Source organism: Hemicordylus capensis, chromosome 1, assembly GCF_027244095.1.
Source record: "Hemicordylus capensis ecotype Gifberg chromosome 1, rHemCap1.1.pri, whole genome shotgun sequence".
NCBI classification, from domain to species: Eukaryota; Metazoa; Chordata; class Lepidosauria; order Squamata; family Cordylidae; genus Hemicordylus; species Hemicordylus capensis.
Genome location: NC_069657.1, coordinates 179,399,406 through 179,413,316, shown reverse-complemented (window position 1 = coordinate 179,413,316; position 13,911 = coordinate 179,399,406).

Sequence of the window (13,911 nt, the reverse complement as noted above, 5' to 3'; positions counted from 1 at the left end):
TTTCACATCAACTTTCTGTGAAGAATGAAGATCCGTCCTATTTTCTTTGTTTCTGCTCCTCACTTTTATCCTAAATGGTTAAACATGTCTGAATGAGCATTAAGCCAGCTGAGAAATTTCACTACTTATCAAAAGACTTGGTTTCCTTTAAAATTTCCATGATGTGTCACCTGAGGAAAAGCCTCCACACTTGCTTCATATTTGGAGTGGTTTAGATCAGGAATTCTCAACATTGAGTCCCCAGATGTTATTGGACTTCAACTCCCATAATCCCCAACCCAAGGCCACTTGGGCTGGAGATTATGGGAGTTGAAGTCCAATAACATCTGGGTACCCAACGTTGAGATTCCCTGGTTTAGGTGATAGTGCCTGACTGGCCCTGATCCCTTGTGGTTAGAGAAGTGAGTGCATAAGAATACATGTCCTGCCTGCCTCCCATCACTCCATCCTCTAATTCTGTGGGGCAGTGGTTTGCCCTGCCTCTCCACATGCCCTTTCAATACAGTAACAATTGAATGTATCCTATACACACTTTAAAGACGGTCTTAAAGGAGGGGTGCTTTGGCTGAAACAACCCTTGATGTGATTGGGCAGTGGCACCCTGGCACACTGAGGGAAGGGCAGGATGTGCACACTCTCTGCGCAGCACACCCCTAATTGTGTGGGAGTGGGGTTGGTTGGACAGTATTGCACAAACTGGCTCACAACGCGAAGCGAATGTGGAGCCTTTTCCTCCAGTGAAGCTCTGGATGAATTTCACTACTTTAAAGTAATGTTTAAATTGCTTGTAGAGGGGCAGTTTAAATGAACTATTTCCTCACATAATTAGGTGGTGGCACCTCGGCATGCTGTAAAATGAGCAGGAAATGCAGACTCCTGGGCGCTTTCCAGGTTACACATTATGATTGTTTTGCTACGTATCTGTTACATGTGCATCCATACTAACTGTGTTTTGATACCATCGTGCGTGCAATGACAGCAAGGTGTCATTCGCACATCGGGAGCCTTCTTCCAGATTTTATCTTTACGTTTTAGTCTTACAGCATTGCATGTGTGTTCCAAAAATATAGCTGTAATTTTACCTTTTAGGAGGGCTGTCCCACTGTTTCCACAGTGTAACGTGATGTAATGTGGAGGGTTCATTCAACAGTTTGACTTCTCCAAGCTTTTGAAATGATCATTAAAAAAAAAAAATTCCTCGGTGCTCTTCTGCATGGTGCATCAGTGCAATTTCCTTTTTATTTGCTTTTTGCTTCTCTCCCTCCTCCTCTATCAATGTTAAACCTATTGTGATCATATTTCTTTTTATATTTCTGTGTATGTTTCTTTTTGTCCAGATGTGTGTGTTCTCTCAGCCTTTTTCAATGATCTTTTAATTTTTCTATTTTTCCTGGGTGCTCTTGTGCAATGGTGCAATTTTGTTTTTATTTGCTCCCCCACCTCCCATCCTCTGCTAAGGTTAAACCTATTGAGATTATATTTATTTTTATATTTCTGGGATTATGTTTTTTTTCTGTTCTTCCTTTCCTCTTTCAGCATCTGCCAGTGAGTTTTTTAAAATTAGTTTAAAGAACTAATTGTCAGCCATGTCAAGGGATAATTAAGTTTGTGCACACTAGAAAAGACTGCTCCCTCCTGCAGGTGGCTTTGTGCAAAGCTACCAAGGAAAAACTTTTTTAAAAAAAAGCCTCATGTCATTGACCCCCGCAGGGGCGGAGCCACCATTGAGACCGGGCCACCACCCCTCAGGGGCCGCACCTGGTACCCCAGATACACTCCCTGCATCTCATGTCAGGAGCAGGGGGTGTGATTTAGCTCCCAAATGCGGGCTGAGTGGCCCCGTTTTTGAGCGAAGTCAGCCAGCTCTGCCTTTGCAGCATGGCCAGAGTGACTCCGCGGCCCAGTTTGGGAGCAAAACCCTGTCCCCGCCCCTGATGTCAGATGTGGGGGGCGTGGCAGCAGCAGAACCCGGGCCGCTGCTGGCCTCCCTCCGCACCTGGCCCCCCTCTCCTTTGCGACCCCATTGGCCCAAAAGGGGGTAGTAGGAGGACATAGAGAGCACATCTTACAAACAATATGAACAGTCCCTGCTGGGAAAACATGTTGTTATGGGTGGCAACATGAACAGCCACAGCTGTATCATGAACTATGATGCAAATGGCTTCCATCCTTTATTTACATTTTAAATACGATTCTGCCAAACCGAAGCATTTTACACCACCTCCAACTGCTGTGGAGCTTGCAGTCTGGAAACCACCCTGGTGCACTCATGGCCCCATATCATGTGAGAGTGAGGCCCAGACAGTATCATCCAAACCAGCCATTAGTTAGTGGTGTTTAGAACCTCTTGGAAATGTTGCTAACCTCATCAAAGCTCTGTTGTCTTCCCTGAGGAGGAATTCCTAATTCATGTCTGCTTTTCCTTTGGGTAACATCTCTGTCAGAAATTCTGTACTGATCTTCATTCATTCATTCATTCATTCGATTTCTATACCGCCCTTCCAAAAATGGCTTAGGGTGGTTTACACAGAGAAGTAATAAATAAATAAGATGGATCCCTGTCCCCAAAGGGCTCACAAACTAAAAAGTAACACAAGATAGACACCCAGCAACAGTCACTGGAGGTACTGTGTTGGGAGTGGATAGGATCTGTTTCAACAAAATGTCTGCAGAATGATATCTGTCAGGCACCCCAGGAAATAGTCAGGGCTGCTTAATGTGCAACATTGGGAGCCAACCAGATGTGAAGCATCAATTTGAATCTTAAGAGCTGCATAGCTCATATAGTGGGCTTTTGAACTCTTACTGGACTACTTTCTCTGCTTTTTCATTAGCATGTAAGTGAGGTATAATCACAGCATACACAGGCTACTTTGTGAGTGTTAGTCCCCCTCTCCACATCCTCCTTGGAACGCATGTTCTTTTTTGCACTACTGGAAGTTAGCACTTTTGAGATAATTTAACACAGAAACTATGGCCAATTAAACAAGGGGAAAAACCCTTCTCCCCCAGACACTTCCATTTTGCTAAAGCACAAGTAACAGCCATTTTCAAAGCAAAGAGAACATCCCTTTCCCACACAACTGCCTTATTTTCATAATCATTCAACTCTACTTTTCTAATTGAATAAACAGACTGAAGTAATTGTTACATTTGCAAGGTAGTCTCTTTACAGAATAAATAGTGTTATGTACTCTCTTGTTTAATCTTTAACAAATAGCTCCAGAGTTGTAAATTATATTAAGAACTTAATAACAAGATTTAACGTTTTTACTATCTATCTATCTATCTATCTATCTATCTATCTATTCATTTTCTATACCACCCTTCCAAAATGGCTCAGGACGGTTTACAATTAAAACAAAACCATTAAAATCAATTAACAATTAAAACAGAGATTATAAAAACAACAATTAAACAATGAAACCAAATAAAAAACCCTGAAAAACCAACTTACAACAATAAAAACCCTTTACAACAATTAAAAAACCCTGGAAGGCCAGGCCAAACAGATAGGTTTTAAGGGCTCTTCTAAAAGCCAATACAGAGTTCAAATTATGGATTTCTTCAGGGAGTGCATTCCACAGTCCAGGAGTGGCTACAGAGAAGCCTCGTCTCTGAGTTGCCACCAGACGTACCGGTAGTAATTGGAGACGGACCTCCTCCGATGACCTTAACATGCGGTGGGGATCATGCAGAAGAAGGCACTCTCTAAGGTAACCTGGACATAAGCTGTTCAGGGCTTTAAAGGTAATTACCAGCACTTTGTATTTTGCCCAGAAATATATCGGCAGCCAGTGTAGCTGTTTCAAAACAGGCATTATATGGTCTCTCCGAGTTGCCCTGGAGACCAATCTGGCTGCCGCATTTTGAACTAACTGGAGTTTCCAAACCCTGGTGGAGCCCCTGGTGGCGCAGTGGTAAAACTGCCGCCCTGTAACCAGAAGGTTACAAGTTCGATCCTGACCAGGGGCTCAAGGTTGACTCAGCCTTCCATCCTTCCGAGGTCGGTAAAATGAGTACCCAGAATGTTGGGGGGCAATATGCTAAATCATTGTAAACCGCTTAGAGAGCTTCCAGCTATAGAGCGGTATATAAATGTAAGTGCTATTGCTATTGCTATTGCTACGTGCAAAGGCAGCCCCATGTAGAGTGCATTGCAGTAGTCAAGCCCGGAGGTTGCACCACTGTTTGAGGTCATACTCTTCAAGGAATGGACACAGCTGTTGAATCAGCTGAAGCTGATAGAAAGCACTCCTGGCCATGGCCTCCACCTGAGATACCAGGGTGAGGCGGGAGTCCAGGAGTACTCCCAAGCTACGCACCTGCTCCTTCTGGGGGAGTGTAACCCCATCCAGAACAAGGAGATCTAACTCATCCCTCAGATTCTGAGCCCCTACAATGAGCATCTCCATCTTGCTTGGATTCAGTTTCAATTTGTTATTCCTCATCCAGCCCATTACTGCCTGTAGACAGGCATTTCAGGAATGAACACCATTTCCTAATGATACAGATGAAAAGGAAAAGTAGATTTGGGTATCATCAGCATACTGATAACACCAAGCACCAAATCTCCTGATGACCTCACGCACCGGTTTTATGTAGATATTAAAAAGCATTGGTGACAAAATGGAGCCCTGAGGGACTCCATATAACAGTTTCTGTTTTGAGGAACAACTTGGACCAAGCTCCACCATCTGGAATCTACCTGAGACATAGGAATTCAACCACTGCAAGGCAGTGCCCCCTATCCCAGCTCCCCCAGACAACCTAGAGGGATACCTTGGTCAATGGTATTGAACGCCACCGAGAGATCCAGAAGAACCAGCAGAGTTACACTCCCTCTGTTGGTTCCCCGGTAAAGGTCATCCATCAGGGCGACCAAGGCTGTCTCAACCCCATAGCCCGTGCTAAAGCCAGTTTGAAATGGGTCTAGATAATCAGTTTCCTCCATCACTGCCTGGAACTGATGGGCCACCACCCTCCCGATCACCTTGCCCAACCAAGGGAAATCGGAGACTGGCCTATAACTATGCATTGCTAAGGGATTCAGGGAAGGCTTCTTAAGAAGAGATCTAACTATTGCCTCCTTCAAACAAGGAGGCATCCTACCCTCCCTCAGCAATGCATTTATGATATTAACTAGGCTATCTCCAACAATCTCTCCGCTAGATCGAAGCAGCCAGGTCAGGCAAGGATCCAGAGAACAAGTGGTAGGCCGCACTGCCACAAGCAGCTTGTCCACATCCTCAGAAGTCACAGATTGAAACTGATCCAACCTAACACTGCGAGAGGGATTGCTGGACACCTCCTTCATGGACCCTGCAGAAATAGTAGAGTCCAAGTTGAGCCAAATACAGGGCCGACATTTACTAAGCCTTTTGTTTCCTACTAGTTTCCGTCTCTGAGTTTCTGTTTATGCTGGTACTTCCTGTCTCTGCTTCCACTTCCTGTCTCTGCTGCACAGACTGCTGGGATATGTAGTACTGCAGGAAACTCTGTGAGTAGCTACACTACAAACAGGAATGTAAAATATTTGCCTTTCTTTCATGATTACATTTTTAAAAAGGAAAATTGAAAAGCCTCCCTGCTCTGGAACCAAATCTTTTCACTGATGTTCATGTTATGGTTTGAAGTGAGCATTCCCTTGTAACACATTTGTGTCTCAAGTGGCTAGAACAGCTTTTTTCTAAAACTAACTGAAAGTGCTTGTCCTGGAAACATCCCTGGCATCGTGCATTATTCCTGTTCTATAACAATTTGGCTGATGTGAGTTCCCGATTACCTCATTCCTTGTCATTTAGTGCACATAAACACAGAATCAATGTCAGGGAAATAAGAACACAGTCCATTATTTCCCTCTGTTCCCTTCCACGCATCTGTTACTGGCCACTAGTGGAGATAGGAGACTCTTATCTAGATGGTCTATGGGTTTTATCCAGTAAGGCTGTTCCTTCCCCGCCCCCACCATTTCTGCTAAATTAAGGGTGCAAAAAGATGTACATAATTTCAGGGGTGGCTTGCTGTGGAAGCACATTCATTGCATTTTGTCCAGTTGCACTAATCTCTTTGGGAATGAACTATGGGGAAACCAAATCTGCATGTTTGCTGCAGACAGTGATACCATCAACCACCTCTCCAGAGTAACCTTCCAGTGGTTTGAAAATTGGTGTGCTTTTCCAATGAATAAATGTACCTATAGCCCACCTAAAGCATGGTGGGGAAAAGACGGACACGGCAGAGTGAACATTTGGATCACTGATGAATAGGGCCATTTAAAAACTCTTAGAGTCCTGGGGGCAGCATATCTATTTGAGCCCCCCACCCCTTTATTCTCTCTGGGTGACATACTGCACCGTGAATCGAATATTCATTATTTTCTCACACGGTCATATATAATGTTTACACAGTTGTCCAAAAGCACTGTTGCACAAGTGCAAAACTTGCACAAATGGAGTTGCATGACAATGTGGCCATCCATTATATATTTTGAAGAATGGGTTGGTTGGTTGATTATTTTTGTGTGAAATGAAGTATTATTTCCTGATGATGTATAAATACTAGATTTTGCATACACAACCGTGCCACTAAAATTGGCTGAGTGCACTACTCCTTATACCAGAATATGCACAGTGAAAATTTAAATATTTCATTTGGTATTTTAAGAAGAAATTCTGAATATAATAATCAGATTTTAACTGTTATTGTTCTCAACATATTAGTAACACTGAATAATCAGATCAGTTTATTCCAAAACCACACCATGCCCAATTTCTCATATTCAAATTTACTATTATTCAAATTTACCATATATGCTAATCAATAAAATGAATAATGCTTGAAATTGAAATCCTACAAATTGCAAACTGTTCTTTTACTTCCCTTTTGCAAGCACATTAATAAAAAATTCTATTATAATATATTTAATTTATTGTACTTTCCTAAAAGTGTAGTCTACACTAAATGTCTTTGCCTGGTCAATGATGGTGACCAATTATATGTAATAGCAGCACTGTTGTGCAATTCAATTTGTGTAATTTTTACTTCCACAACAGTGCTCTTGCATAACTGAGTAAACACTAAGAGCTGGTTCTCATGACCCGCTCTACCCAGGTAGGGCAGCACTAGCCCATGTATTGCTGGTCGTGAGAAGCACCAGGATCAGTCCCGAACTGGGCACTTCTTGACCAGGTAGTCTGGGTTTTGTACTGGGCTAAAACTGAGGTAGGAGGGTGCACATGCACATGCACCCTCCTACCGCACTCCCTGGCCATGAGGTCAGCCAGGCTGCTGGCAGCCATTTTGTTCATAGAGGCTGGGGGATGAGCGCCCCGGCCTCAAGGATTTCTATAAAATGCATTGTAGAAAGTGCATTGTGGGATTCCTGGAGGCCGGGCGTCCTTCCCCCAGCCTCTCTGTTGCCATGCTGCTTGCCACACCACAGTGACAATCATCTGGGAACACTTCACAGCAAGTGGGGCATCAGCAGTGGTCATGTGAGGGAAGATTGCACTGATCCTGCCTTCCCCTCCTCTCGTCCTAAAAATGAGGTTGTGAACCTCACTATGTTCTAGCATGTGTATAATGCTGTGCAGTATGTCATCCACTACATCCTTGGTGGTGCGGGGGAGAGCTAGTGAACAAGAATTGTCCCTTTTGCTAAGCAGGGTCCACCTTTGTTTGCATTTGGATGGTATCTGTGTGAGTGCTGTAAGAAACTCTCCATAGGAGATGGGGCTGTAGCTCAGTAGAAGAGCATCTGCACACTGGCATGCGGAAAGTCCCATGTTCACTCTCTGGCATCTCCAGGTAGGACTCTTGGGAGAGACTCTTGCCTGAAACCTTGGAGAACCACTGCAAATCAGTGTAGACCAGGGCTGCTCAATTTAGACTCTCCTGCAGATGTTGGCCTACAACTCCAATAATCCCTGGGTATTGGCCACTGTGGCTGGGGATTATGGGAGTTGTAATTAAAAAACAGCTGGGGGGCCCAAGTTGAGCAAGCCTGGTGAAGATCAAGGGTGGGCAAACTTGGCCCTCCAGCTGTTTTTGGACTATACCTCCCAGCATCCCTAGCCACAATTTATTGTGGCTGGGGAAGATGGGAGTTGTAGTTCAACAACAGCTGGAGGGCCAAGTTTGCCCACCCTGGTGCAGACACAACTGAGCTAGATGGAGCAATGGTCTCATTTGGTATAAGGCAGCTTCCAATGGCAATGTAAAAACCCAAAAATACTGAAATAACTTTTGACCCTGTGGTTTTATTTTAATAGATTAGTTTTATTTCTTGAATGAAAAGGATTGATTTGATAATTTCAGAACCTGATCCATACTTTGGAACCTTAATGTTTGGGGCCCAAGGCAATTCCCTCCCCGCAAATGGTTCCTAATTACATCTGCCATTTACATTTTTAATAGAGGAGAAAGCTGGGCATGCCTTATGGGGCAAAATGCACCGTGACTCTTGTTTTTATGGTACATTTATATACAGGTCAGAAGAGTTTACCAGTGAAACTTTACCTCAAAAATCCATTTTCTTAAAACAGTGGTTTTGGCTTGAAGAGCAGCCAATATAAGAGGAGAGTCCCGTCTACAAACAGAATTTTCAGAAGTGGGGGGGCGGGCAATCGGAATTTGACAATTGGACTTCTGAGGGAGCTTGAGGAGAAAAGCCTTCAGAGAAGTGCCGGCTGTGTCTGTGAGGAACCCCTGGGTTTTCAGAAATTAAGGAGATCTAACAAGCAGGGTTAAGTTTAACAGAATTTATGGGCAAAACTAAGAAGCAGATGTAAAGTAAATAAACAAGTGGTCACAAAAGTACAACATAAATAAAAAATGACAGAGTTACACAAATGACAGTTTCCCCCACCTCCAGAGGTGCCCTTCCCACAATCCCATCAAACTAAATCAAAGCTTCAGTCTCAACAGGCAAGGCTTAACCGTGTCAGCAGGCAAGTCACTTTCTTTCAAGCCCTTGCTTCTCTTCCTCAGCTTCTTCTGTAGCCTTCTTTCCACTCTCCTTATTCCTTCACACTTCTAACTGCTCTCCATCACCAACAGCTCCAGCAACAACTGCTTCTCTCGATTACCTAGGTCACCTGCCCCTTTCCTAGGCATTGCATGCTAGGCTACACAGGCCAAATTCACATGTAATAGGAAAATGGAGCTCCCTTCACATCTGTAGCCGCACGTCTGAATGCTGGAAACCGGGGTTAAGGGTGAAAAGGGGCCTGCAGTTTCCATCCACTAACCACACTCTGAATCTTCAGTCAGACTGGAGTTTCGCGACCTTTAACTCCGATTTTGCGGTGCCAGAGTTACATCTGAATGTGGGCAGCACAGCTTCGGCCCCATGGAACTGGAGTTGAGGGAGGAAGCTCCTCCCTCACTATGGGCCAATTGGTTGTGCGGGCTGTCCTTCTGTCAAGAAGGAAGCTCCCCCGCCTCTTTGCAATCTTGCTGACTGCAGAGAGACAGCTCTCCTGAATATCCCCATTCAGATGGGAGAATGGAGGGAAGGGGGCGTGGAACCACGGGTCAATTGGACTTGCAGTTCCGTGTTATGTGTGAATTCAGCCAGAGTGTTGACAGTCTGTACATTCTCTCTCTGAAAGTAGAAAGCATATTTTTCAGTTCAGTAGTCAGATCAGCAACACCATGCTGACCACACAAATGGGTACCACACATGCAGAGAAGCCAGGTGAGTGCTGTAGGTGGGGTAATCACTGCGCAGGATGCCAGGTGGGCACTATTGCTCCCCATAGTGATACCAATGGTGCCAGCGATATTGCTGGTAATGACTTTTAAAAGTATCTCTTGCAGCCCCCCCGCCCCCCCCAGGCACTGCCCTTACCAGACGCCACTGAGTCAGCTGTAGCCATGTTGGGGTAAGCCTGCTGTGTTCTGTTTTTCTTCTGTTTTGACTCAAATAAATCTACTACCTTGTTCTCAAAATTCTGCCATATTTTGTTTGTGTGAAGAATTCCCCTCAGACTATCTCCCCCATGATGCCTTCTATCCTATCACACTAGAGTCCTCCTTTCCTAAACCCCAGTTCCCTGGGGTAAAACAATAACTGGTGGCAGCACTGCAATTTATTTATTTATTTTTGCAGTATGCAAGGCCCTGTTTTATCCCACAGAAAGTGGGTCAAGTCACAAGTCACACCTATCCTTTGTGATCTTTATTTAGTGCCAATGAGGTGATACCATCTCATTTTGGGAACCATTTTGATGGTGTAAAGTTCTTCCTAGAGGGACATTACACATTCTGGAGCCTCATGAATCTCTATGTTCTCTATTCCCTCTTGATCTCTTCTCCAGCCAGCTAAGCACAAGTGGGAACTATAAATGGATGAAGTGTGTGCCTTCTTTCCATCTGTGTTACACTCGAACAATTATAATCTAGCCCTTGGGGGTGGGGGTCATTATGATAACATTTGAGAAACTCTGTGTTAAAATCTTGTGTACATCATATTAATCTCACTTCAACTTCTTCTTCAGCAAGAACCCTGTTCCCTCTCCCACTCCTTTTTTAACCTTCTATATTCTTTTATCTTGTGTAAAAGTCCTGCACAATATTTAAGCTTCTCTAAGCACCCCTGTGGGGATATCCAGAGAGAAAAGAAGCTTGGGTATCAGCCAAGAGTGTTTCCCCTGGCTGCTGCTTGCAATTGCCTATTGCTCAGTCAGCAGGGTGCTGAGATTTATTGGGTGTGAAGTTGCTCATTATGGTTTTACCTTTAGAAGCCTTTATCAAAGGGTAACTATATATTGGCGCATGCAAAAAAGAAAACAAAAGATATTTGATTTTCAACAACACAATTCTTCATAAAAATGCAGACAAAGGGGAAAAAACCATGGTCCTGGCAAAGATAATACTTTAATGAAGTTTACCGTTAGCAAGTGCGGGAGTTTTATTCAAATGTGACCTTTTTATAAATCAAAGCCTTAGCAAAGAAGACTTAAATGGTACTTTATTACCTTGGTGCCCACTAGTGTCACCATATTTTAGGGGCTGTCAGCATTTCCATTATAAACCTTCAGGGATTTGTAATTTAGCTTAACTATAAAAATTTGTTCTGGGTTGGAACATACATCCTACATGGCTCCATCTCTGAGCCACTATAAAGAATAATGTAGCATTGCATAAAAGCTGGTTCTGTTTTGTTCCTCTTCGAGACTCAGGCTACTAAAATAAACGGAAAACATCATTTATTGCAACCTGAATGATTAAGCTGCATTGAATTTACTTATCAAAACCTGATTGCAGCTGATTCTAAATTTGTTGTTTAGAGATACAGTGCTGGGAGAATTATTATTATTATTATTTATTAACACAGTCAGACAGATGTTATTGACTGGTTTGTTTTATCCAGACTTCGAGTCCTTCCCAAGGACCTGGGATAGCTGGATTTTATTGTCAATGTTGTTGCTGTTGTTATAGATATCGTCGCAGAATATAGGCTGTTCCCAGTAAAGCTGCTTTTTGTAATTGGCTGATGGTGATTTCTGTGACCCCTATGGTGTTGAGGTGCTCTTCAAGGTCTTTTGGAACTATACCCAGGGCGCCAATTACAACTGGGATTATTTTGGTCTTCTTCTGCCACAGCCTTTCCATTTCAATTTGTAGATCTTTGTATTTGGTGATTTTTTCTATTTCTTTTTCTTCTATTCTGCTATCCCCTGGTATTGCTATGTCGATTATTTTGACTTGTTTTTCTTTCTTCTCGACTACAGTTATATCTGGTGTATTGTGTGGCAGATGTTTGTCTGTTTGTAGTCGGAAGTCCCATAATATTTTTACATCTTCATTTTCTTCAACTTTTTCAATTTTATGGTCCCACCAATTTTTTGGCTACAGGTAGCTTGTATTTTTTGCAGATGTTCCAGTGTATCACCCCTGCTACTTTGTCATGCCTTTGTTTGTAGTCAGTCTGTGCGATCTTTTTACAACAGCTGATGAGGTGGTCCACTGTTTCATCTGCTTCTTTACAAAGGCGGCACTTGCTGTTTGTTGTTGACTTTTTGACTTTTGCTCTTATTGCATTTGTTCTTAGTGCCTGTTCTTGTGCAGCCAGTATTAAACCCTCTGTTTCTTTCTTCAAGTTGCTATTCTTGAGCCATTGCCAGGTCTTGGTGATGTCTGATTTTCCAGTGATACCGTGCAAATATTGACCATGCAGGGGCTTATTTTTCCATTTTTCTGCTCAGTTCTTGACTTGTTCTTTCTTGTAGGCCTGCTTTATTTCATTAGTGTTGAACAGTTTCACGTTATTGACCATTTGAAGTGCATCTTCTTCACTGTCCTTGATATATTCTTCAAGGCCTCTTTTCTCCTTCTCTGCTATTTGATGGACTTGCAGCAATCCTCTTCCACCTGAGCTGCAAGGGAGGTATAGCCTATCTACATCACTGCGGGGGTGCAGAGCATGATTGATGGTCATGATTTTCCTGGTCTTACGATCTAGCGTCTCTCGCTCTGCCTGGGTCCAGTCTATTATTCCTGCAGTGTACTGTATCTGATAACAGGTATAGCCCAGGTGTTTATGGCTTGTATGGTGTTCCCGCCCTTGAGTTTGGACTTGAGGATTTTTCTAACTCTCCTGATGTATTCACTTCCAATTTTTCTTATAACTTCAGTGTATGCAATGTTATCAGCTCGGAGAATGCCCAAGTATTTGTAATGTTCTTTCTCCTCCAGGTTCTTGATGTTGCTTCCATTGGGCAGTTCTGTTCCTTCTGTTTTTCTTATTTTTCCTCTGTTCATTATTAATGCAGCACACTTGTCTAGTCCAAACTCCATTGCTATATCGCTACTGAATAATAATAATAATAATAATAATAACAACAACAACAACAACAACAACAACAACAACAACAACAACGAATTAATCCTCTCTAATAAAACGCTTGGTGTCCGTCCGTGGACGGACACCAAGCGTGTGTTCGTGCCTCCCTCCACTGTTCTGCGCATGCGCGCAGCGCATGCGCAAAACGGCCAAGTCAAAATGGACACAGGCAACAGACGGCCATGTTGGCCGCGGGGAGGCGAGAGACAGAGGCGGCGGGACCGGGGAGACGAGAGACGGAGGCGGTGGGACCGGGCTGGCCGCTGGTAGGGGAAAGACGGTAGCGGCCGAAACGGCCCGGCCGCGAGGAGGGGGAAGATGGCGTCGGCAGAGAGCAGCAGAGAACAGCGGCTCCCGGAACCCGGTGGGAAGAAAAGCGAGCGGGCTGAGGGGGCGGCGGCGGGAGGTATGTAGCTGACAAGGTGGAGGTGGAAGGAGGCGGTGAGGGAATCCAGCTGAGACGGCGGCAGAGCCGCCGCCTCGCCCAGAGAACCCGGAACCCGATGGGAAGAAAAGTGAGGGGGCGGGGGTGCTGCTGAGCTGCGTAGAAGGAGTGGCAGCAGCAGGTTGAGAGAGAGAGAGAGAGAGACCGTCGTCGAGCAGGGAAGGTGGGGCTGGAACAGACCCAAAGGAGGGGAGAGGAAGGGGGCTGAGGCTTTTGACTGGGGGGCTGGGGTGATGTTTCTGGGGTGGGTGGGGGAGATGGGCAGGCAGGTTTACCTCTGGGTCTCAAGTGCTGCTGCTGGGGTCGAGCCCCAGGGAAGAGCTCTAAAACAGGCTCCATACTAGCGCCCGTTATTTTAACGGGCTTCAAAACACTAGTAATAATAATAATAATAATAATAATAATAATAATAATAATAAATATTATTATTTTACATTTATATCCCGCTCTTCCTCCAAGGAGCCCAGAGCGGTGTTCACAACTACCCTGTGAAGTAGGTTAGGCTGAGAGAGAAGTGACTGGCCTAGAGTCACCCAGGAAGTATCATGCCTGAATGGGGATTTGAACTCGGGTCTCCCCAGTCCTAGTCCAGCACTCTAACCACTACACCACGCTG